This window comes from Orcinus orca, chromosome 11, assembly GCF_937001465.1.
Source record: "Orcinus orca chromosome 11, mOrcOrc1.1, whole genome shotgun sequence".
NCBI classification, from domain to species: domain Eukaryota; kingdom Metazoa; phylum Chordata; class Mammalia; order Artiodactyla; family Delphinidae; genus Orcinus; species Orcinus orca.
Genome location: NC_064569.1, coordinates 87,906,618 through 87,931,826, shown reverse-complemented (window position 1 = coordinate 87,931,826; position 25,209 = coordinate 87,906,618). Strand labels below are relative to the sequence as shown.

At 43.1% G+C, this 25,209-nt stretch overlaps 1 long non-coding RNA gene across 1 annotated transcript; it reads left to right on the top strand.

Moving 5' to 3' along the window:
- The first annotated feature begins 44 nt into the window (after positions 1-44).
- Positions 45-23,474, top strand: LOC117201138 (uncharacterized). The gene is made up of 4 exons (XR_004483085.2): positions 45-153; positions 8,306-8,369; positions 15,219-15,259; positions 19,594-23,474. It is a non-coding gene; the product is annotated as an uncharacterized LOC117201138 (long non-coding RNA).
- The last annotated feature ends 1,735 nt before the right edge of the window (positions 23,475-25,209 follow it).

Here is a 25,209-nt window from a genome sequence, read left to right as displayed (position 1 = left end):
GCCCCCGGCCCGTGACCGAGGCTCCATGAAGTGGGGAGCCAGGGCCTGAGAATTGGGGGACCTGTGGGAGCGTAGAGACGCAGATGCTACCCCACCCCTCCTCTGCTGTCCCTGCCCTTGAGCCTTCGGCTTTGATACCAGAACAGGAGAATGGTAGGTTGGGCATGTGACCCACCCACCCACCCACCCACCGAGTTGTGCTCCCCCCAGCGGTTCACAAAGTGTCTGCCTGGGGTCGCTTTCTGCCCCTGCGTTTCGGATTTCACTTTCCTTTTTCTTTCTCTAGTACACAAAGCATATTTTTTCTCCCTCTCCAGCCTCCCCCACCTTCGGGTCCCCAAACCAATTAATACGGTCCTCTTTCAGCCCCAGTTTGCCCCAGAGCGGAGGGAACTAAGAAACCAGGCAAGCAGAGGGATCAGGGAAGTGGACATCACTGGAAGGCTGAGTCTCTGGACGTTAGCCGTCTGCCACCAGCACTCATTAACTACGTTCCTTCAGTAGCAAGGAGGACGCTGAGCCCATCCTTCAAATGCCTGGGGGTACACTGGAGGGAAGGCTTATGTCCCACTTTGACGTTCTGGTGGGTAATGGTCCAGAGAGCTCAGCTTTAAAAAGGATAAATTTGCACAGAGGAGAGTTTTCTTTTTTGAATAAAGAATGGTATATATGCATGACTTAGTTGCATTTATGTCCAGTGGCATTGTCTTATTTATTTGTCCCCATCCACCAGGGCAGAAACCATATCTTATTCACCTGGGGATCACCAGCTCCCACTGTCTCTGCCTGTAGGGAACTCTCCTCTGAGTTTCCAGCTTAGAAGTGCCATTCTACAAGAAGGTAGCCCATATCCTTCATGTTAAAAAACAAAATTCAACTGAGTAAATTTTAAAGCTCTTTATTGGCTTTATTCAACAATTCACGAATCTGGCAGTATCCAATCTAGCAGATAGAAGGGAGCTTGGAGGAGCTGTACAAAATGAAAGACTTTTCATAGACACAATGGAGAAGGAACAAGGAATTTATACTAGGTTAAAAAGCAGGTTGCTTATTGCAAGTTTACTTTCCTCTAGGAGATGGCAGGGGTCTATAAGGCAGATTACCTAACTACTGCTGATCAGGTGATTCCTGATTGACTAGTTTAAGATTCCATTTCTGGGAGAGCCAAAACTGTAATTAAGTGTCTCAGTTTTGTGAAGTGGAGCTTAGCATAAGTGACTCCATTTGGGGCCTGGTATCTTGTTAACACTCAATACTGTCCTGGGTGTTTCAGCTGCCTCCCCCACTTCCGAGGCTGTTGATTTCTGGCCCCTTGTAACACTAGGTTACTACAGTCTGCTTACTTGTTAGATTCCACACTGAACTAGGGGTTCCCCATACATAGGCCTGACACAGAGTAGTCAGTCAGTAAATATCTGTCGTAAATGCATGAAAGGAAGGAAGGACATGATTTTGAACTGTTGGTTTGATGTTCAACAATGGATTTTGCCAGATAACCCAGGAGATTGTCTGATGTTTCTCATCTCTGTCAGCCCAAATCCACCATCACCCATCCCTTCACCCCAGTATACTACCATCACCCTGTAGCTATCATCCTAATGCATATGCTCATCACCTCTCTCTATTGACTATTATAATATTCTACCAACTGGTCTCCTCTCCTGCCTCTTCCCTCTCCAAACCATCCAGCCCGAGAATCTTCCAAAAGCCCAATTCTCATCTTGTCATTTCTCTCTTGAAAAAAATTCAAAGGTTCCCATTTGCCTTCCAAATAAATAAAGTTTATACTGATTAGTGGCCTTCAGGATCTCCACCCTTTCTTCCCAGACTTTTTCCATAACATTCCAAACCTTTTAAAAGGGATTGTGATGGTTAATTTTATGTGTCAATTTGAATGGGCCACAGGTGCCCAGATTAAACATAGTTTCTGGGTATGTCTGTGAGGGTGTCTCCAGGTGGGATTAGGATTTGAATCAATGGACTCAGTAAATTGCCCTCCCAAATGTGGTTGAGCATCATCCAATCTGCGAGGGACTGAATAAAACAAAAGGTGGAGGCAGGAAGAATTCATCACTCCCCACCCCCCATCACAGACTGAACTGGGACATCTCATCTTCTCCAGCCCTCAGACTGGAATTTACATCACCTGCTCCCCTGGTTCTCAAGTCTTTGGACTTGGACTGAATTATACCAGCAGCTTTCCTGGGACTCCAGCTTGCAGACATCAGATCGTGAGACTTCTCATTCTCCATAATTATATGAACCAACTCCTCATAATAAGTCTTTTTCTATATGTATTTTTCATATACCATCGAATACAAGGATACACAGTCTTTAATGATCTGAACCCTGCTTCCCCCTCTAGGCTCTCCGTCATCACCCTAGCCTCCTGAACACATATTCACAGTCACATAAACACACAGATGCACTCCCACACCCACACAGATACCTGCACACACATGAACACACAGACACACACACACACACACACACGCTTATGTTCTAGCCATACTGAAATCACTTGCTGGTTTTCCAAGTTAACATGTTGTCCCTTGCATCCGATAAGTCTTTGCAGATGTTCTTTCCTTTGTTCACTTTGCTCAAAGACCTTGTCTTCCTCTTCTGAATCTGGCAAACCTCATCCTCTAAGATTCAGCTCCAAGGTTACCACCACAGTGAAGTTTTCCCTGATGTTGCTTCCTGTCCACCCAGCCCAGACCTGGGAGGGTGTCTCCATCTCTGTTGTTTGGGATTTGTTCCCAGAGCCTTTTCTCTTCTCTGTGTGTTTCCCTGGTGATCTCGTCCACTTGTATGCCTTCAGTTCCCACCTATGTGCCGATGATGCTTGAGTGATGACCACTCAGAGTGTAAGCAGCAAGAGAACCCAAGAAAAGCTCATGCACAGGGAAGAAAAGAGACTGAAAGCAATGGGCTTAACATTGATTGATTTACTTTTTTGATGGCACCAGGTCAACTTGGGTTCCATTACTGCCTCTGCCAGTTTTCCAATGATGTATATTCAATCGCTTTTATAGTCTCTTCCTTTGCCTTTGAAATGCACAAATAATCACACCCATCTTTTTGGGTTGCTGGGGGGTTAAATGAGATTTTTCTGTATATAGGATTTAGCACAGTGTTCCACACATGATAGTAACCCTATACATGTCTGTTATTATCTTATACATTTTCCTATTTTCTGTAATAAACACATTTCTTATAGAGTCAGAAAAAAATGACAAATGTTACATATAAAATCCAAATGATCCTTCAGGGCTGGGCTGAAATGCCACCTTGTCTAGGAGGCTTTGCCATATCTTAGTAGACATGCTGTTGCCTGTTGTGCTACAGATGTGCAGATGGCTCCTCTCCCCTTTCAGAAGTCACACTCCTTGAAAGCCAGGCCTTGCCCCCAACACAGTTCCAGTACTAACGAGCATGTCCCTTAGTTAGTTTTATGGATAAACCAAAGCATATGTCTGTTTAGTTTACTGAAATAGATCATTAATGATAATGCTAAGTGACTGAGGGCAAGTGAGCCCAAGCACTGAGAATAATAAACACACCAACCATGTGTTCAATATTAGCCCCATACTATGAGAAAATTTGGCATCTGCAAAAAAGTCTGAAGAAAATTCAAATCATCCCAAATTCCATCTTACAGAGATCAACATTAATGATTTGTGTTTCCTTCAAGTCTTTCTAATTTTTTCCCATCTTCTTCTTTTAACATATATATTTTAACAGAGTTGGAATTATTCTGTAAATCATTTTGCATTTCGACTATTTCCTTAAGAAGTTTTCTCAAACTTAATACTATAATCATTTCCCCATGCTAGTAAATATTCATCCAAAACATTCTTTTTTGTCACTATGAAATATTCCAACATATGTTTATACCTTAACTGGTGGGTTGATTCCCTATTTGGTTGTTAACTGGTGTAAGTAATGCTGGGATGAACCTCTTTGTACATAAATAACTCCCTTCTTCAAAACTAGAAGTTTTATCTATGTTATCCTCGGAGAAATGCAGATCAACAATAAACATATACTAAAGATTTTTTGAAAACAGAAATAAATTACTGGGGTTATTTTGCCTATCAGATTAGCAAAGATTTATAAAGTCAGTCGTGATGAATGTGTGTCACAATGGGACATAAATTGGGGCAATCTTTTGGGAGGGCAGTTTGTCAATATGTATCAAAATGTCAGTGTGCACTCCTTGGGACGTCCCAGAAGCCATATCTTCTGATATTATCTAAGGTGATCCTTGTAAATTTTTCAAAAGTATACACAATGTTCTTTGTAATGCTGCTTTAACACAGGACTTTGGGAAACAACCTAAATGTCTTTCAATAAGGCCTGATGAAATGAATTATATTAATTCATACAAGGAAATATTTAGCAGTTGCAAAGAATAATGATGGTGATCTTTATTTCCACAGCATATTGGCGAGTGAAGAAGTTTTTAAAAATAGGTTTTGGAATTGCACATATAATATGATCCCATTTATGTAAAATACTTTATGTAGAGCTAAATATGTATATAAATATGTAAACTTGCCTCAAAGGGTGGAAATAATAGCTATAACTAGTTTGTTGGATTTCTGGTGATTTTTTTTTAAAGGAGCTTTATTGATTCTAGTTCTATCCCTGATGTTTTTTTCTTTTTCTTTTGTTTTCTTATGATCTTTTTTTAACTTTCTTCTTCATACTTCTGAACTTTTTACAATAGGGATCATTTTTACCAGAGCCGGAAAGCTATTTTCCGAAGAAAATTATATAATTTTCTGCCCATTATTCTGAAGCCTACCTGTCAATCAAAGTATTAATATAATCTTTCGTCCTTCAGCATTCTAGAAACCAAGCAGCAAGCATAGCAACCAACCCGACAACCATAATGTGAGCCGGCCTCATTTAGCTAGGGTCACACGCGTTGAGAGCTTCGTCACGTGCTTTCTATGCCTCTACTGTGCAGGAGCAAACAGGGCCGCTTGGGTTTGAAGCCTGGCTTCACTACTTTCTAGCTATGTAATCCTGAGCAAGTTTCTTAGCCTCTCTGTGCCTCTCCATGCCTCCGTTCTTCATCTTTAATTGGGGATAATAACAATACCTTGACCGGTTGGCTGTGAGGACTAAATGAGATCATTAGAACAGTGTCTGGCCAGCACTGTAAATGCTCAACTAGGGTTGGTTACTTCTATTATGGGTCAGGCACAGTGCTGGTTGTTGGGGGCAATGGGGACTCAGCTTTTCTTCTGGGTCCTGCCCTTGTTGAGCTTTTAGTTGAAAGACAGATGTTAATAAAAGCTGCAAGTGCAATGAGTTTCAGGAAAGAGGAAGTTCAAGAATTACACACACAAATTAAGCAGATTGTGTATGTTTCACTGCACCATTTCTGAGCAAGCCCCTGGCAAATACCAGCTGTTTCCTGGATGTACAGTCAGTGTGTATAAAGCTCTGCAATGAGCCCTTTGCCATGTGAGTGTCTTTGTGAGTGGAAGACTCTATCACTGGGTAGAAGACTACTGATGGGTCCAACCCAATTTCAATTTGCTCCACATCAGAAAGGGACGTATGTGCCTACTTCTTCTGAACTTTGTCCTGAAAGAAAAAATTACAGAGTCAACGTAATGGCTTGCTCATTTGCAGAGCAGATAGGTCACACAATTCAAGGAGCTATAAAGAGGTAACTTTTAAGCAAGGGGTAGACTTGCACCTCTTAATACAAGGCAGCTCTGAGAGCAGATCCCAGTGCAAGCATGACCCTCATGGCAGTGAGTCTTCATGTCTTAGGGTCATACATCCTTTGATAAACGGGTAGAGCTGCATGCGTGTGCATAAACATTATTCGTATTCAACTGGTGTACAATATCTGGGGTTCACTGACCCCCAAGATTACACCTGTAATTGTCCTAATTGTCAATTAATATGATAATCATTATAAACTCTAACCCTTATTGAGAATGTACTTTGTGCCAGACAACTGTTCTATGCACCGTTCATGTACCTTCCCCACAGAATCCCCACTTTATAGATGAGAAAGTTGAGGTGCAAGGAAGCTGAGCAACTTACCCAAAGTCAAAGAGCTACGAAATGTGGACATAGAATTTTAACCCAGACATTCCAACTCCATTCCACTTCCTGAATCAGTACCACGGGGCTGTGATAGGGGACATTTTGTATGCCAAGGGAGTTCTGAGGAGGGGATCCTAACCCACAGTGGATGAGTCAGAGATGGATTTCTGGAAGAAGTGACACAGATGGTCAGACTTTAAGAACGAGTAGGAACTTACCCACTATGGGAAATATTCCCGAAAAGCAGAAATGGCACATACAAGGGTCCCAGGGCAAAAGAGAACTCAGTCGTTTGGAGGAACTGGCAGAAGGTCAGTGTTGCTGAGCTCAGAGGCAGAAAAAGGGATTTGTAAAATGAGACGGAGAAGGAAGGCACAGGCAAGCGTAAAGTCCCAGAGGGTATTTTACGGAGTTTGGACTTAATCCTGAACCAATTTCAGACCACGGTTGGCCAATATGCCCTGCCTCCCTGAAATCCAAAAATCAGTAGACCTACAAGATTAACTATGAGAAGGAAGGCAGGACCACAATCATTCAGAACCAATTCGCCTATACGCCCATAAGAGCCCAGAGATTTTAGGTAAAGCTGTAAATGGCCTTACCCAAGCCAAAGGTTTTCCCTTTTCTCAGCTCCATAAACCCCTTGCCCTTCTTCCTTAAGAGCCAGGTGATACTGTAGGGTCCTGTGTGCAAAGCCCAGTGGCAGCCCTATCTGTGATGGCTCTTGACTTCCAGCTGCAAAACTGGGAAATATAATGCTTACCTCAAACTGTTAGAGTTAGGAGAGTTCATTAACATAAGGTACGTAATATGCCTGGCTTGTCTGTTTGAGAGCAACTGGTCACTCATCACTGAGAAGAGGAAAAGAAAATACACAAACAATCCTGTATCAGTCTGGATATACTAGGTTATGCTTCAGTAACAAACAATCCCCAAATCTCAGCAGGCTAAAAGAGCAAATGTTTCTTTCTTGCTCAGGCTCCAATGTGCAATGTGGGTCGATAGGGTTGGCTACACTACTTACAGTGTTCACTTAGGGACCCAGGCTGCTGGAAGCACCATCTCAACACATGCTTCCAAAATTGATGAGGCAGGAAAAGGGGTGAGGACATAAGAGTAACACTCTTGACTTTCAAAGTTTTCACCTGGAAGTTACACACACATCACTTCCGCCCATGTTTCATTGACTAACACCATTCATATGACTGCATCTAATTGCAAAAGAACTTGAAAGCATAATCTCACATGTACCCAGAAAGGAAACTGGAATATTTGTGAACAATCATAATGGCTACCACAAATGCAGCTTTTGCTCTACTAGGAGTGTTATTCCATAGGAGGACAGTTTAATTGACAGACTCTGGAGGAGATGCTGATCTTTCCAAGTTCATTATTTGCAAGCAATCTGGTCTGTTAAAATCTGAGAATGTTGGTGACAAGCCCTTAGAGAGCAGTAAGAAAATAGGAAATTGCTTCTCGAGTTTCTGGACCCTCTGATGGCAGTGTTAAATGAGATGGCAAATGAAAACTGCTCCAGAACACTTTCTACCACCCAACCCACTGGGCTCTCAAGGCTTAGCCAAAACTTGACTTCCCTGGGGGGGCCTTAGCTGACCACCAGTACCCCTAGGCTAGGTCAAGTTCCCCTATTATCAGCTCTCATAGCACATTTACTTCTCCTTCAGAGCGTGTGCCCTAATTTTAATTATATATTCACCTTACTATTTGCTTAATGTCTTTCATTGCAACTAGACTATATGATCCAGAGGGTGTGGACCTATTTGTCTTGCTCACTTCTGTAAACCACATTACCTATTACATAGTGGGTACTCAAGAAATGCTTATTGAATTGGATGGATAGGTGTCTTAGCACAGAATCTGCCCCCCAAATGATATTACTGTTATTTTTATTTTCTACCTGAAAGTCTCCATCTCCTAACCAGATTATCTGATGGGGGATCTCCAGGCAGTGACTAGAAAAAATGAGCCAGCCCCTTCTCCCCAGTGGCTTATTGGTGCATTAAAGTCCTCTACTAAAATGTAAACTCCTCAAGGAAAGGATCATTGCTATATCCCCAGCAGCTAGGAAAGTGCCTAGTACTTGCTAGGCACTCAATACATGTTTGTTGATTGGATGAATCAATGAATGGGTGGAAACTACACCATAATCCAAGCTAAGCACCTGGAAGAAGGAATTAGAACTCATTTCTTTCATGTCTTCTCTTTTCAGATCCCACACAAGTGAGCCAATGAGGATTACTGTTGGGATCCTTACTGTTGGGATCCAAGGCCAGGTATCAATCAAATATTTCTTCAGTAATTCTATCTTTCTCCTTATAGAATTATAAAAATGGAGAGATACAGTGCCTGTCCATTAGGAAATTCTGCTCTGGGTGGGGAGTCTAGCCAGGAAACAGAAATACTCTAGGTGTTTCAATCTGAAGGAATCTAATGCAAGGAATCAGTTCCAGAGAGGATGGGAGAGCTGAGGAGCTAAATGGGACAGGAAGGAGACAAGGGGGAAAGTAGCATCAGCAAGAAGCTTCTGCCATGCTCAGGGCTGGAAGGACAGAGAGAAGATGGTGTTACCAGAGCCCAGAAGCCAAGCCGTCTGTTAGGATCTAGAGCTACAGTGGAGACCAAGCAGGAGAGCTAGCTCCATGTTGGGAGGGGCTGCCCAGCAGGATCTGGGCTCATGGATGAGACACAGCTGCTGCCAGGAACACGACCTGTAGCAGACAGAGAGGAACAGAAAAGCCCCGGGCTCACCCCTCCTTCTGCCCCACATCTTCTGCCAGTGTCTCCCGCTGGCCAAACCCACCAAGAAGTTGGAGGGTGAGGGAGTCCGGGAAAGGTAGTTTCTGTGATACAAACTAGATGGATATGAGCACAAACAAGCAAAGGACCAACTCAGGAAGATAAGATGATATTTCAAGACATGTATCTATTATGGCATGTCCCCGAGTAATACTGCAAACTTTCAGAGGAGGAAGCTTCGGTTCTGTCCCCTCTTCATTCCCACTGTTCTTACTCTGGTAGAATTGTTCATCACCTCCTATTGGGATGGTTCCCAAAAGCCCCTCACTTGGTCTCCCCAGTGACAGTCTCACTTTCCCATCCGGACTACTCTGCTGCCTGGGTCATTTTTCATAAGCAGTTCCCCTCACCATCAGAAGGGAGGAATGCTGGTCCCTGTCCAGTCTTGTAAGTTGCCATCTTCCCTGGTTAACTGCCCCTACACTCCCTACAAACTAATTCTGGTTTTCTTAAATACAGTGTCTTTACTCATGCTGTTCCCCCTATTGTACTCCTATGGATCCTTCAAAGCCCATCCCAAATGGTACCACTGTAGTAAGTACTACACTCCTCCTGTCCTCCTGCCCGATAGAACTAGCCTCTCCCTTTGCTTTTGCTTCTTTAAAACATTGACTATGTATCTCCATTACAGCCCTTATCAATAATTCTTAGCCATAATCAATATCACGGTCAGCAGCTACAGCAGCCTCCTGCTCTTTGTGCAATAGCGTGGTAGTTAAGAGTGTGGACTTGAGCGAAATAAGCCAGACACAGAAAGACAAATACTGTACGATATCACTTATATGTGGAATCTAAACAATACAACAGTCTAGTGAATAAAACAGAAAAGAAGCAGACTCACAGATATAGAAAACAAACTAGTGGTCACCAGTGGGGAAAGGGAAGGGGGGAGGGGCAAGATAGGGGTAGGGGGAACAAAAGGGTTGTTATGGGATTGTATGAAATCATGTGTGTGAAACTTTTGAAAATTGTAAAGCACTATAAAATTTAAAGAATCGTTCATTCAATTAAAAAAAAGAGAGTGTGGACTTGAGGTCATAAAGACACACGTTTGAGTACAAGTGGCTGGCCATGTGATTTTAGTAAGTTTTTATTTTTTATTTTTTTTTGGCCATGCAGCACAGCTTGCAGGATCTTAGTTCCCCAATCAGGGATTGAACCCGGGCCACAGCAGTGAAAGCACCAAGTCTTAACCACTGGACCGCCAGGGAATCCCCTTTAGTAAGATTTTAATCTCTGAATTTCTATCTGTTAATCCTTTATGTAGGGAAAACCATAATGTCTCAGAACTTCATAGGGTTTTAGCTACGTGAGACAATGCACACTTAACACAGTGTCTGGCATGTGGGAAGGCTCCAATAAATACCAGCTAATCCTAATCTTTCAACAAAAAAATTGAGATCATATTGCATATACTGTTTTGTAAACTACATTTTCCCTTAAAATATATCATTTCTTCCTGTCCTTAAATGTTTTCTTACATTTTTCCAACTTTTTATTTTGAAAAATTTCAAACAGACAGAAATGTTGATAGATAAAATAAACATCCTATCTACCCTTCATCCAGATTCACCATTGCTTTCTCTCTCTGTGAGATATTTATGGATATATATATGATGTGTGTGTGTGTGTGTGTGTATGGTGTGTTATGTTCTTTTTTTCCTGAACCATTTGAAAGTAAGCTGTAAACATCATGGCATTTCAGCATGTATCCTACATTTTCCTACAAAGAGCTGTAGGACCATTATCACACTCAAGAAATGGCACTGATAAAATAACATCATCTAAGTCATATTTCAATTATTCCCCAAATGCCCTTTTAGTGGGTCTTTATGTCATTTGATGACTATGTAGAATTCTACCTAATGGATGTCCAGTAATTTGTTCAATGAATCTATTGTTAGACCTTTAAGTTCTTTCCAGCATTGCACAATTATATCCAGATCAGAAGAAAAGTCTTTACAGCAGCTTTTTCTTTATATATTTGACCTCTCATTTCCTTGGGGAAAATTCCTACCATGGAGTTTGGCACAAGGCAATGTAGCATTCTAAGAGCTTAATGCACAGTGCCAAATTGCCCTCCAAGAAGATTGTACCAATTTATACCCCTCAGCAGTGTACAAGAGTGCCTGTCTCACTCCTTTGATATCACTGGCTATTATCATTTTTGTATTTATCAATTTAATAAGAGAAATAATAACTAGCATTTATATACCACTCCTGGTGTGCCAGGCACTATTACAATTGTATGATATCAATGAGGAGACTGAGGCAGCAACCCAGGCAACCTGAATCCAAAGACTCTGCCACTATTTGCTTTATACTCTTACCTTTCAATATAGAGTCTAACATTTACTTAATCACCCCAGAAGTTGAATTTTTTCACTTGTTTGTCTTTTATATCTTTGCCCATAAGAATTCCCTGTTTATGTCATTTCTCTTTTTGGAGTGGGGAGGGAGCATCCTAAGATGTTTGTCTTTTTCCTAATGACTTTTAGGAACCACTTACAGAATAAAAATACTCTCTCTGTCATATACACTGCAGGTAGTGCTCCATGGCTTGCCATTTGTATTTATTTATTTGTTTGTTTAGCATAAGATTTTAATTTTCTCACAGTTAAAACTGTCAATTCTTTTTTTTTTTTTTTTTTTTTTTTTGCGGTATGCGGGCCTCTCACTGTTGTGGCCTCTCCCGTTGCGGAGCACAGGCTCCGGACGCGCAGGCTCAGCGGCCATGGCTCACGGGCCCAGCCGCTCTGCGGCATGTGGGATCTTCCCGGACCGGGGCACGAACCCGTGTCCCCTGCATCGGCAGGCAGACTCTCAACCACTGCGCCACCAGGGAAGCCCAAAACTGTCAATTCTTTCATTTAATGTTGGTAAGTTAGAAAAGTCTGCCTTCCTCCCAAGAGGATAAATATTATCCTATCTTACATCTTCACATTTTACTTTTAAATCTTCAACCCATCCCATTTCTCTGTGTCTTTGCCAACATCGGCATTGCCTCATGCCTACCAGGGATAGAAATGGGACACAGTTTGCTGAGGGGTTGGTCCCGGGACATCTCTTACTTCATTAAATCTGGAAATGTCACGTGCAATCCCAAGGAGCGGTGCACCAAAGACAAAATAGGATTGCCATTTCAATCTGTTTCATAAATGAGGTACCTTTTTTCTCTCCTGCTTTTCACCTAAAATATGAAACACTTGACACATGTTTGACAATTAAGACAAAAGCCCTGCTTCCACAGGCTTCTCTGAAGCAGGCTATTGTGTGGAGAGCGGTGGTAGTTGAGGGGAAAGCATGCCAAGAATTCATTTCAATTTGAAAGAACTTTTCAGGGCTTTATTTGTTCCAAGAGTTCCTCAAACATTTTAAGTACAGTCCGATGAAGTGTTTCAGGCACTGTTTCAATACCGATTATGTCTTCTCTCCTTGAGCACAATGCTTTGCTTCAATACACATTACAGTTTTCAGCAAAGCTTTGATTTTAACATTAACCAATCCCATTCTTTCTCTCCTTGGCTCTTTGTCCAAATATTGTGGCTGAAACCATTACTCACAAAACGAAACAATTAGTGCATTTCCAAATACACTTCAGGAGAAATACAGCAGCCCCATCACCCAAGTAACTATTCGGTGCCTGCAGTAGATAATCGGTCAATGTTTGCTTAAGTAAATTAGTGAAAATGTGCGTGGGGTCCAGGAAAAGAAGAATAGCTATTAAGTCTATAATGAACAAAGGGTGGCATACTCTGAAATTTTTGCAGGGGAGCTTAAACCTTTAAAATTACAACTTTAATTCATTTACTCATTTAGCTAATAAGAGAATTTTCCAGTGTGTATTCCATAAAACATTAGCCCTATGAAATGCAGAGCAAAAAAAAAGAGTTTAAAAGTAAGAGACTCATCCTCCCCCTCTTAGAGACTGATGGTGTACACTTGCATATTAAAGGCTCTGTCTATTCCCGCAGCATAGAAACACATTTAAATTAATTTAAACTCCATAAGGGCGTAAGTCAGGTCTGTTGTGCCCATTAATGTGTCACAAGAGCTTCACATACTGCTGTTAGATATTTATTGAATTCTTTATCTGTTGCTGATAAAGAATTACCCCCAAAACTTAGTGGTTTAAAACAACAAACAGTTATTAGCTCACAGTTGTGCATCAGGAACCCAGGCACAATTTAGATGGGTCCTTAGCTCAGGGTCTCCCAGGCTGCAATCAATGTGCTGGCTGGGCTGCAGTCATCTCAAGTCTCATTTGGGGAGGACCCACTTTCAGGATTAGTTACAGCTGTTGAAAGCCTGCAGGTCCTAACTGGCTATTGGCTGGAGGCTTCAGTTCTTTGCACGTGGGCAGCTCACAACATGACAGCTGGCTGCTCTCTGAGCAAAAGATCAAGATACCCAGGACAGAAGCCACAGTCTTTTTATAACCTAACATCAGAACTGACATCCATCACTTCAGTCATATTCTGTTTGTTAGACGTGTCAATAAATCCAACCTACACCCCAGGGGAGAGGCTTACACAGGGTGTGATTATTGGGAGATGGGGGTCACTGACCAGCTTAGAGGCTGCCTACCACAAAGAATGACTGAAAGAACCCAGCATTTTCCACACTTATTTGACCTCCTAACTTTTTTCAAGTAATAGCTTTTAACTTAGAAAAACACTTCAGGAAACATGCAAAACTAATATGTATTGAGTGCTAGGTCCTAAGGCATAAGAATATATAAGACAATTCATTTTTAAATTTATTCCTTTTAAAAATATATGTTTTGAGTATGTAGCACTGCCTCCTTGAAGAGCTCAGAGTTTAGCTCATATTTGAGGAGTCCCTCTGAGAATGCATCGTCCTAGAAGAAGCAGGCTTAGCTGATCAGCAGTACAGATTCCAACCGAAAAAGATGGGGAAGGATTCTGTCATGTTGTAGCCTTCTGACTGACTAGCATGTGCCCTCCCTCATGTGCCTTCTTGATGGAGCACTGAACATGACCTTACCTTGGCTGGTGGGATGCTCCCACCAGGATTTTGAATTCTAAATGAGTCACATAAAGTGCAAAGCTAGTGAGCAAGTGTTCATGGTAGAAGTGGTATTGGAACTGTCAGAGTCATCAAAGCTGATGACAAATATAAAAATTCTCAATCTGGGTGCTTAGTAGAATTGTATTTTCTCATCCTGTAAAAGATTAGGCCTCCCTTGCTTTGGTCAGTTAGATGTGAGGGAAAGTAGCGTGTGCTACATCAGAAAGAAGCTTTAAGAGCTGTTAGGTTGGCTAGCTGCAATTGGCTTCATGGCTTTCCCTTTTCCAGTTTCTGAGATCATGGAAGCATGAGGCGTCCGCTGGCCTGGGCCCATGATTGTAGACATATAATGGGAGTGAGAAATGAACCTCTGTCATCTAAGCCATTGAGATGTTGGGGCTGTTTGTCACTGCAGCATAATCTCACTGATACAGTAGTCCAGCAGTGAACATCAGCATTCAGTGTCCAGCAAATGGTAGATTGAGTGTCCAGCAGTGGTGCTGCCAGTGGTAGTAGCTTAACCAGCCACGATATTGGCTGTATTTTTTCTACCTACACTCACTTCCTTCCTGCTTCCTTCCTGCAAGCTATATCCTTCCAATAAATCCCTTTCCTGCATAAATCACTCAGGACCGGTTTCCATGGCTTGCAGCCCCAAACCCTGCCTAATACTAGTTAGTTCTGTTTCATGCAATAGGAGTCTATTGAGCCCAGAGTGCCTATCATTGTCTTAACTTCAGGCAAGTTTAAAATTGGAACTCAGTAATGAATAAGACACACCTCATCTCAAGTAACCTACAATCTCTTTAAACAAATAATATGCATACAGGTTGAGAATTAAATGAAACTAAGTTAAGACAAGTTAAGACAAACTAAGTTAAACTAATTAAATGAAACTAGTTAAGAAATTTAAAATAAGTCATGTGACCCTGAAGGCACATGGGTGGGTTCTTTACCTAGAAATGTGCAGAAGAAACACACAGATAAAAAAGAGATAGGGGGCTTCCCTGGTGGCGCAGTGGTTGAGAGTCCATCTGCCGATGCAGGGGACACAGGTTCGTGCCCCGGTCCAGGAGGATCCCACATGCCGCGGAGCGGCTGGGCCCATGAGCCATGGCCGCTGAGCCTGCACGCCCGGAGCCTGTGCTCTGCAATGGGAGAGGCCACAACAGTGAGAGGCCCGCGTACCGAAAAAAAAAAAAAAAGAGATACGGCATGTATATTTTAATCTCTTCGTACTGCACTTTACTTATCAAAATTTGTCTTTTGATTTGAGCAATATTTTCTTGACACAGGAAATATGATTATTACAACAGTACCTGGCACACAGGAAGCAGTGAGTATATATTTGTTGAATGATTCACTGAATGAATGTGATCAGGGGCACACAAGCTTTAGATTCAGTGACTTAGGGTTTGAGTCTTGCCTCTAACATTTATTAGCTGTGTGCTGCTGTACACGTTCCTTATGGTTACTGAGCCTTGGAACAGAGACACCTCACCACAAAAATGGAGATGCTATTATTGGTTTCCCAGGATTGTTGGCAGAATTGAATATATGTGACGGCATATAGGAAACATGCAATAAATGAAATATAGGCATTTAGACACCCACATATATGTACCTATGTGTGTGTATACACTCCTCAGGGTGTATACACATTTCACTTCATTTATTAACTCATGTAGAAATAGTTCTTGAGCATCTACCTCATGGGACACACACTGCTGAGGACATGCTTAGTGGCGAGCATGACATAAAGCTCACAAGAAGTAGGATGACAAGGGACGTTCAGCAAGCTAGGAGACTACACTACAGGGAAAGTTTGGGCTGAACTCTTATAAAATCAGCAATCAGAACTTCCAAAGTCCTGGAAGTTCTCCCAAGTCCCACCCTCTATACTTCTCCCAGCTGAGAAAAAAAAAATCAAAAGGCAGATGAGGCAAATTCTATAAGTCACCTCTCCAATATCCATTTCTCTTTTCTCCTTACTCCTAGAAACTTGATATGTTCTTTAGGATAGTCATGTGTCCTGCTGTAAGACCACATTTCCTAACCTCTCCTGCAGCTGAGGGTGGCTGTGGGACTTGGTTCTGGCCTAAGAGATGTCAGCAGGAGCATGCTAGGCATTTCTGGGAAGGATTTCTTTCCTGATGTAAGTGTCACCTCCTCCTCCCTGTCACCTCCTACTTTAACCAGCATGAAGGGGAGGTCAGAGTGGAGTGAACATCCTGTGTTCAAGAGGACACCATAGGGAAAAGAAAGCCACCCACCAAAGATGGCAGGGAGGGGAGGTGGAGGAGGGGCCAAGGGGTCCTGATGGCGAAGCCACCCTACGACCTGAAAAAGCCACTATATTAAAGATATATATTGGAACATTACTCAGCCATAAAAAAGAATGAAATAATGCCATTTGCAGCGACATGGATGGACCTAGAGATTGTCATACTGAGTGAAGTAAGTCAGACAGAGCAAGACAAATGTCATATGATATCACTGAATAAGCCACTATTGTTTGGGTCTTCTGTTGGGCAGCAGAATTATGAGCCTTTGATGTTATATTTATCCATCTGACAAACATTTAATGAGCGCCTACTATGTGCCAGGCACTATTGTAAGCCCTGGGGATAGAGCAGAGCAAAAAAGACAAAAATACTTGTCTTCAAGGAGCTTACTTTTGGGGTCAAGGGTATAAACAAGACAAGCAGTGAAATATGTATTACGTTAGTGCACAGCTCTAAGGAGGAAAGTAAACCATGAAAGGAGGATGGAGGCTGTTGGGAGAGGAAGGGTTGCAATTTAAATGGGGTGACCGGGAAAGTCTTTGGTGAGGAGACTCATTGAATCAAGACCTGCAGGCAGTTAGGGAGCAAGTCATGAGGATACTGAGGGGAAGGATATCCCCACAGATGTGGACCAGCCTTTCAAGGCTGAGGTAGAAAGATGTGTCCTAAGTTAGGGGACTAGCATAGACCCGAGTGCGTGGATGGAGCAAAGTGAGCAGGGTAGGAGGACAGGGGTCTGAGAGGTGACCGTGGGGAGTATGGATGAGGCGATCGTATAGGGCAGGGGTTGGCAAGCCTTTGCTGTAAAGGGCCGTTTGATTTTAGTCTTTGCAGCCCACGTGGTCTTTGCTGCAACAGCTCAACTCTACAAGAAAGCAGCCGTAGACACTAAGTAAACAAATGGGCGTGGCCACGTTCCCAAACTTTATTTACGAAAGCAGGCAGCAGGCAGCTGGATTTGGCTGGAGGGTCATAGTTTGCTGATCTAATGCAGGGCCTTGTAGATCAGTATAAGGACCTTGGCTTTTACTAGAAGTAACTGGTTAGCGATTGGTAGGAGCATAGGAGTGACATGATCTGAATTGCATCTTACCAGGATCGCTCTGGGTGTTGAGTAGAGAATAGAAAATAGAGAGTGGGGGGTAAGAGTGAAAGCCTGGAGACCAGTTAGGAGACAACTGCAATAATCCAGGTTTGTGCCACATAAAATGTTTCCTTGCTTTCCAAATTATCGACAAGAGTATGACAACATTACTCAAATGATTTATTCAACCCACCACACCTCATGCACAATTAATGATACCCACCTCCCCTCCAAAGGGGAGGACCCCAAGTGCTTTGCAACCTGACTTGTCAAGCAGAATATGAAGAAGTCCTTATCTAATTGAAAGAGTGGGGGAGATTTTAAATAGGCAACATGCAATTAGCCAAATTAGAATAGACACAGGACAACAAGGCTCACACCCCCTACAAAAATCAAAAGCAAAAGCAGCCCAGCCCCAGACTCAGGTGATCTGCAGAGAAGACCTGGGATCAAGGGTTTTTGTTGACTTCATGATAGAAGGGGTGCATCACAAATATTGAGATTTGGATAGCCAAAAAGAAGAGATATTTTCCCCCTTCTACTGCACATATTAAGCTGGCCCTGGGGTCAGGAAAGTCTCCTGATAATTGGCAGTCATATCTGATTGGGTCTGGCTGAGACAGATGTACTCAATGGCCATCTATTGGTACCAGAGATTTGTTGAGTGGTGGAGTCGGGGGAAGAGGTTGGCAGACACTCTTTTTTTTTTTTTTTTTAAATTCAAGTCTAGTTGATTTACAATGTTGTGGCAATCTCTGCTGTACAGCAAAGTGATTCAGTTATACACGTATAGACATTCTTTTTTTAATATCCTTTTCCATTATGATTTATCCCAGGAGATCGGATACACTTCTCTGTGCTATACAGTAGCACCTTGTGTTTATCCATTCTAAATGTACTAGTTGGCACCTACCAACCCCAAACTCCCAGTCCATCCCTCTCCTGACCCCCTCCCCCTTGGCAACCACAAGTCTGATCTCCCTGGGCAGACACTCTTGTTGCCTCCCCATCACCACTCCTCTCTTCCTTCCACTAAGGGGAATCCTCACCTTTATCCTCTCTGCTCTGAATGGCCAAGTCCCTGTGCAGACCGGGCCCTTCTTTGCCCCAGGGATGACTCTTTATTGGTCTTCGACAGCTGTGGGTTCTTGTTCTCCTTGGTAACTGTGGTGGCCATGAGAATGCATCTCTTAGATCCTCTAATGCAGGAGCATAACTGGACATCGGCCCACCTGCTGTGCTTGAAAAGCCATCATTGATTTGGTCATGACTCATGCTTCCCATGGGCTGCTCCCTGCCAATGACAGTATGTGGCAGGGATATTAAGGCAGGCTTGTTCCTGGGAGACACAGGACTCTCCGGCAGGTCAGTTCACCTTGAGTGCTCCCCAAAGGTTTTGCCAAACTTTCCTTAGGCTGCGCTGCAGGGTAAGATGCTTTCACCCAACCTTCCTTGCTTCTCTCCCCTCTTCACTCAGGGTCAGACCTACATTTCTATCTGATGGCTCTCCCAGACTCCAGCTCCCTCCCCATTTTCTCTCACAGGCATTTCCCCTAATAAATTTCTAGCTTGTTTAATCCTGTCTCAGCATGTGCTTCTTAGAGAACCTGAACCAACACACCAAGTAACAATTAAAGTGTAGGCATGTGATACAATTTTGGCCAATGCAATGCAAAGCGAAGTTGGGTGGGAGGAGCAGCTTCCAGGAAGCTTGTCTTTGTTCTTAGAAAAGGGATTCAGGGTAGGACAATTTTTTTTCTGTCTTAGCACTAGGGATAGGTCCAGATTTTGTGGAGCATAAAGCTTACATAATTTGAAACACCTTCTTTATGTAAAAGAATACATATACTTTTTATTTTTGAAAATTTCACAAAAGCATATGGTCATTTGAGTACATTGCTAAGCCTTGAAGGGTCCTATGAAAGTGAGGGACACTGAAGCTTAAGTTTCATTAGCTTCATGGCAATCTGCCTCTGCTCTTGATGTTGCCATCAACATGTGATGACTGGAGCTGGGGCAGCTATCCTGGGACCATGAGGGGAGCCAGCCCAAGAGAATGAGCCAACACAACGGAAGGAACACATGCTTGTTGATGTTTCTGGGCTACCTGAGTTTCCAACTCTGGAAGTACCCTATCTCTGCATTTAGGGTTTTAAGAGCTAACAAACTAATAAATGTTCTTATTCCGTAAGCCAAATTTAGTTGGGCTTTCTTTTATTTGTAACCCAAAGTGTTTTAACTGATACAGATTTATTTCTGAAAAGGTTTCATCTGCCAACCCCATTCTCTGTTATGCATTAGATGAAGAAGATCGGTCTGGGATAAGAAAAGAAAGGAAAGGCAAGGTGGTAACTGCAGAACAATTGGGTCTGCACAGCTGATGTTTCCTTGGAAAATCCAGCCATTCTTCTAAGATGAGGTGAATGAATGAATGAGTTGCAGAATTCACTTGCCTCTGGGAAAATGGTGAGGGTCCTAAAGAAGAGGAAAATGATCTAGACTTTGGTTGTGACATGGAGCCATGAATTGGTGGAGAGACAACAGGAATGCAGCAATGAGAACTTTGCAAGAGAAAAAGCACTGGCATTGAACCATAGGCCTTCATGGCACACGTAAAATCCTCTACCTGGACCAACAATAAAAACTGGTATCTTGATGGCTGTCAGCTAATAATAGCCAATGACATGTATTGAGCCCCGGGTTTATGTCAGGCACTGTACTAGCACTTTACACACAGGGTTTCACTTAATCCTCATAGAAAGTTTGTGAGGGTTGTTCCTCCTCCTGTTCTCTGATCCCACCTCCTGCTTCCTTAGAAGAACTGTTATCCCCTTTTACGGATTAGGAAATTGAGGTTCATAAAAGTTGAATAACTTGCCCAAAGTCACATAGTTGTGAAATGATGGAGCCAGAATCAAATCTCAATAATTTGAATCTAGCGCTAGCTTCTTCTTGCCTCATTTTCTTCTATTTCAAGACCTTCCTAATTTTCCCCAAACTTTTAATATAAAAGGCCAGATAGTCAATATTTTCAGCTTCACGGACAAGTCTCTGGTACAATGATTCCACTCTGCCATTGCAGTGCAAAGCTCGCCATGACAATGAGTGTAGCTGTGTTCCAATAAAACTTTATTTGCAGAAACAGGCAGTGGGCCTGACTTGGTTTGTGGGCCATATAGTCTGCTGACCTCTGCACTATGTCATCACTCACTTGCTTCTCTTATTAGCTCTCCCATTGCTTCTACCACCTGCTACAACCATGCCCATTCCTGGTGACATACGGAGTCCAGATGACTCCAGTTCAGTTGTGACAGCACAGGAAGATTACTATGAAGCTATTGAAGCTTCAGCTACATCGGGGCACTTGTACAGGCTTCTTCTAAGGCCCTAGGTGGGTCTCTAGCAATTGCAGAGGGAGATATATACAGATATAGATATATTTGAATTTGCATAAGAAATATATTTTAACAACACCTCCTTTTCCGCCTACTTCCCCTCATGCAGGAGGCATTGAAATGGTCATGGGCATTTTGGGGGTCTGGCCTAAGAGGAACAATTTAATTTGGTTCCAGGGGTATATTTTTGCAGTTCACAGTCTTATATGTGTGTGGTTAGGCTATTGCCTGCCACCTAGTGTGGGAATGGCTTCCAGAGCACTCCTATGACCCACTGTGGCACCCGTCCATCATCGTAACCTGAAGGTATAGGGCTAAAGATGACACAGTGCCAGGAAAGTGTCCTACAGAGCCTGGCACTGGAAGCAAGTGGGTGGCAGGGAGAAACAGGCTTAAAGTGTAGCAAGGCATTGCCCTGTCTGTGGAAAATTCCTTAAAGCATCAGACATGTCAATTTCTTAGTGGAGGACTGGGTTCTCAGCCAAGTCTAATCAAACCAGAATTTCTCTCTTTTCAGGAAAATACTTGATCATGCAGCATACGTGACTGTGAACGCACTACACATTTTTTACGGGTAGTGCACAAAACAGTAAGGCGCTTAATGAATGTTAGCTACTTTATTTCATTTTGCCCTCATTGTTCTACAAAAATGAGTGGAAAATAGAAAATTGATAACATTGGTATTAGTACTAAGAAACATGGCTCTCAGAAATGTAACACAATATTAAGAACCCAGAGGGAGAACATGGAGCAGACAAATCAGTGGATTTTCAGCCTCATGTTGACGCTTACTGACGTAAGCTGACCGACCATATCCATTGGTGAAGGAAAAGAATAAGATGAAAGAACACGTACAAAGTAAGGGACCCATATCATCAAAGATGATGCATGACCAGAAATTCCACTGTGTTTCTGCAACTGGGAGGAAGCCTCCCCTCCTTCACCTCTTATGACATTTAACTTAACACATTTTCAGCAGGTCATTTGTATAAAAGCTGGACAGTGACTAAAGACACCTGATGTCCCCGAGCCTCAGCTTCTTGATCTGTAAAATGGGGATGATACTAATAGGATTATTGTGAGACTTGCACTAGGAAATGTGTGTGAATGTGTGTAGCAGAGGGTCAGGCCACCAGTGGTGCTCAATATGTTTAACTCTCTTCCCCACACCCAGTTGTTGGACATGGAGGGATCAGCAGGCCAACTTTAAGGACCTTGTTTGCCAGTGTTTGCCGATGTTCCTACCATTTCCCCAGTCTGTCCACGGGCTTAGGGATGGTGCTGAGTAACATCCTACACTTGTTCAGAAATGACTTCAATTGTCTGCAGTAGGTGCAGCTCCCTGGTCTGACATGAGAGTGTCTGGCAACCCTGGGCCGCTAGGAAATAGATCCAGAGTGATGAGTGCTCCAGAGAAGGTATGAAAAGGAAGGGAAACACCCTGAACCTTTGCAGGGAAGAAGAAATAATGGAGACCTGATCCTCATTGAACTGACCCTGAACTTGATCCTTGGAGAGAGGTGCCTATGCCATGAGCATTTCACCCTCGCATCTATCCTGCAAGCTGGAGATTCTTATTCCCTTTTCACAGATGAGGAAACAGGCACACAGGTTCCAAGGGACTTGCCCAAGGACACATGGCAGGACAGGGGCAGAGCAGGGCTAGAGCTCCAATTCCCTGAATCCATCTCTAGTGCTCTGTGGTACTTACCCTCCCCCATCACAGATTCCATGGCTCTCCCCCCTGCTCATGGCCAAGGGTTTGGGATGGCTCCTCTGGTCCTGCTCTACCCCTACCACCTACCCCTACCACACAAGAGGAGAGACATTCTGTGTTGTTGCTCTCCCTGATAAGCCAAGCATCTAGAAATTCTGTCTAAGGTCATGGGGGTGTCTCTGAGGATGCAGGACCTTGAATTCCCAGTCCAGAGAGCTTGGTCTCTATTTTTAGGAGTTTATCAGAAAGAAAACACTCTATTCAAGATCTTCACTCATTCATTCATTCCAGTGTGTGATGAGGGCCTGCTATGTATCAAGAGCTGTGCTGGGTGCAAGGATACAATGGTGAACATGATAGAAGTGGTTCCTGTCGTCCTAGGCCTTGTGGCCCAGTGGGGAAGACAGACAAAAAGACGGGCATACAAATAAAACATGTTACTGCAAAGGGTGATGAGGATTAAGTAGGAGTCCAAATAGGAGGCTGAGATAGAGACTAAAACTTTGGTTCAGGAGTTGCAGGGAGGCCCCTCTGAGGAGGTGACATTTAAGCCTAGTCCTAAAGGATGCAGAGGAGGCGTCAAACAAAGGGTGAGAAGTGGGGGTGGGGAAGGTTCCAAGGTAAAGGGAACAGCACGTGCCAAGCCCTGAGACAGGAAATTTGGGCCTGTTTGAAGAGCTAAGGAGGCCAGTGTGGCTGGAGCACAGGGAGAGATGAAGAGAGTGGTCAGAGCTGAGTTTGCAGAGGTTGTCAGCCAGCTAATGGAGGGCCTTGTAGTCACGGGAAGGAGCCGGCTTTTACTCTGAGTGCCACAGGAAGCCACTGAACTTGAAATGCATTGCTTTCTAGCTGTATTTTGATGTTATAGTAAATCTGTAGAAATGTGAAAGTCTCAATTTGGACATTCATCTCATGGTAGGCTGATTGAATTAATAACCTCAATTCTTCACCCCTCTCTATATCCATGTGCTCTTTCATGTGACTTTCCAATTCTCAATAAAGATTTACCTGAAATCTGGGCTGGACGTATGACTTACCTTGAAAGGACTGTTAGCAAATGTGATGCAAGCAGAGACTTGGAAAAGCACTTTCATGTTTCTACTTCCTCTGTCATCATAAAACATATCTGGGCTAGCTGGAAGGAGAAAGACATGGATCAGAGCTGGGACCCAGTCATCCCAAGGCCATCCTAGATAAGCCAACAGCCAGCCAGTTCCCATACCTGGAAGTGAGCTTAGCAGAACTGATTAGCCAAAACACAACTGATCACAGGCACGTGAGTGAGCCCAGCCAAGATCAGCCCAGCCCAGGACAGTTTGACCGTGCAGACTTGTTAGCTAATAAATGTTTATTTTCACATGTCATTGAGGTTTTCTGGTTGTTTGTTACACAGCATTATAGTGGAAATAGATAACTGACATATACTTCAAACTGAAGCTGCTTAAATCTAAACTCCTGAAACCTCAAAATCAATCATTCAGATGGAGTGTCTGGATGGTTTAGCTCCTTCCAACACGAACTCTGGAACCCTGTATCTTGTATTCAAATCCCAGCTCTGCAATTTATTACCTGTCAATGACTGCACAAAATATTTCACTTCTGTGAGCCTCAGTTTCCTTATCTGTAGGATGGGTTTAATGATTATACCCACCACATAGGTTGTTAGAAGAATCAAATGAGAAAACACTTCGTAGATGTTAAACACTCTCTCTGCAGCTTTTAGTTGTAATCACCAACATATTCATATATGGGGAACAGAGAATAAAAGCAAAAAGGAAATAGAAGCAGCCTGGAAAGCATGGCCTGGGGAGGATATATAAGAACTTTTATAGAGCCTTGTGTTGACAGTCTGCTGTGGTTAGTAAGTTGCATCTGTTGTAGGGAAGAACCAGAGAACAAAACATGTTCCATGGGGCATGACGTGCTTTGGTTGGAAATCACTTTTCAGGTGATGGATTGAAAAAGATAGCCAGAAGCTAAGAAACTGTCAGGCTGGTGTTACCAGCGCCCCAGAGATGGCCTCCCAGGCTGGCATCATCCACAACAGCACAAGGAGGCATCAACCAGCAGCACTCCACTCAGCAGAAGTAAATGGTCAATGTGTCCTACCTGTTAGACATGGTCCTGAGACCAACAGTGGCTGATCTGCATAAGGGTCACTCTCACCAGCCAGACAGCATCTGAGGGTTGCTCCTCCTCCTGTTCTCTGATCCCACCTCCTGCTTCCTCCAAGGCCCTGCCTCATTGATTCCTCCCTCTTGCCTCTTAAAGCCCTGCCTCTCCCTGAATCCAAACGTGCTTAAGCACCCCTATTACAAAACCATATCTCCACCGGGCCGCGCTCGCCCTCCTTCCTTTCCTGCAACGCTTCTTCAGAGAGTTGCCTACATGTCCCACTTCTTCCTAACTCTCCATGTTTGCCTTCACTTCTCAGAAGCATTCGATTCTAGTTGTTTCTTGGTCCCCAACAACCAACTGTTTATAAAAGCCCAGAGACTTTACATCCTTAATATCTCTCACTTCCATTGTCTTGTTTGGATGTCTATGACCTTGGTTTTGATACTTTTTTTTTTTTTTAGGAAGTTGCAATAATCTCCGGTCGCTTTCTTTACTAATCTACATTCCATATCATTTCTGAACTCTTCTCTCTGAATCACAGTTCTGAGCCTGGCTTTCTCCTGCTCTAAACCTCTCAGTGGCTCCCCATTGTCCACAGAAATCGTTTGAATTCTCTAGATTATCTCAAAGACCTTCATGCTCTGGTCTCATCCAGCTTTCCAGTTTATTTGCCACCACGTTCATTCA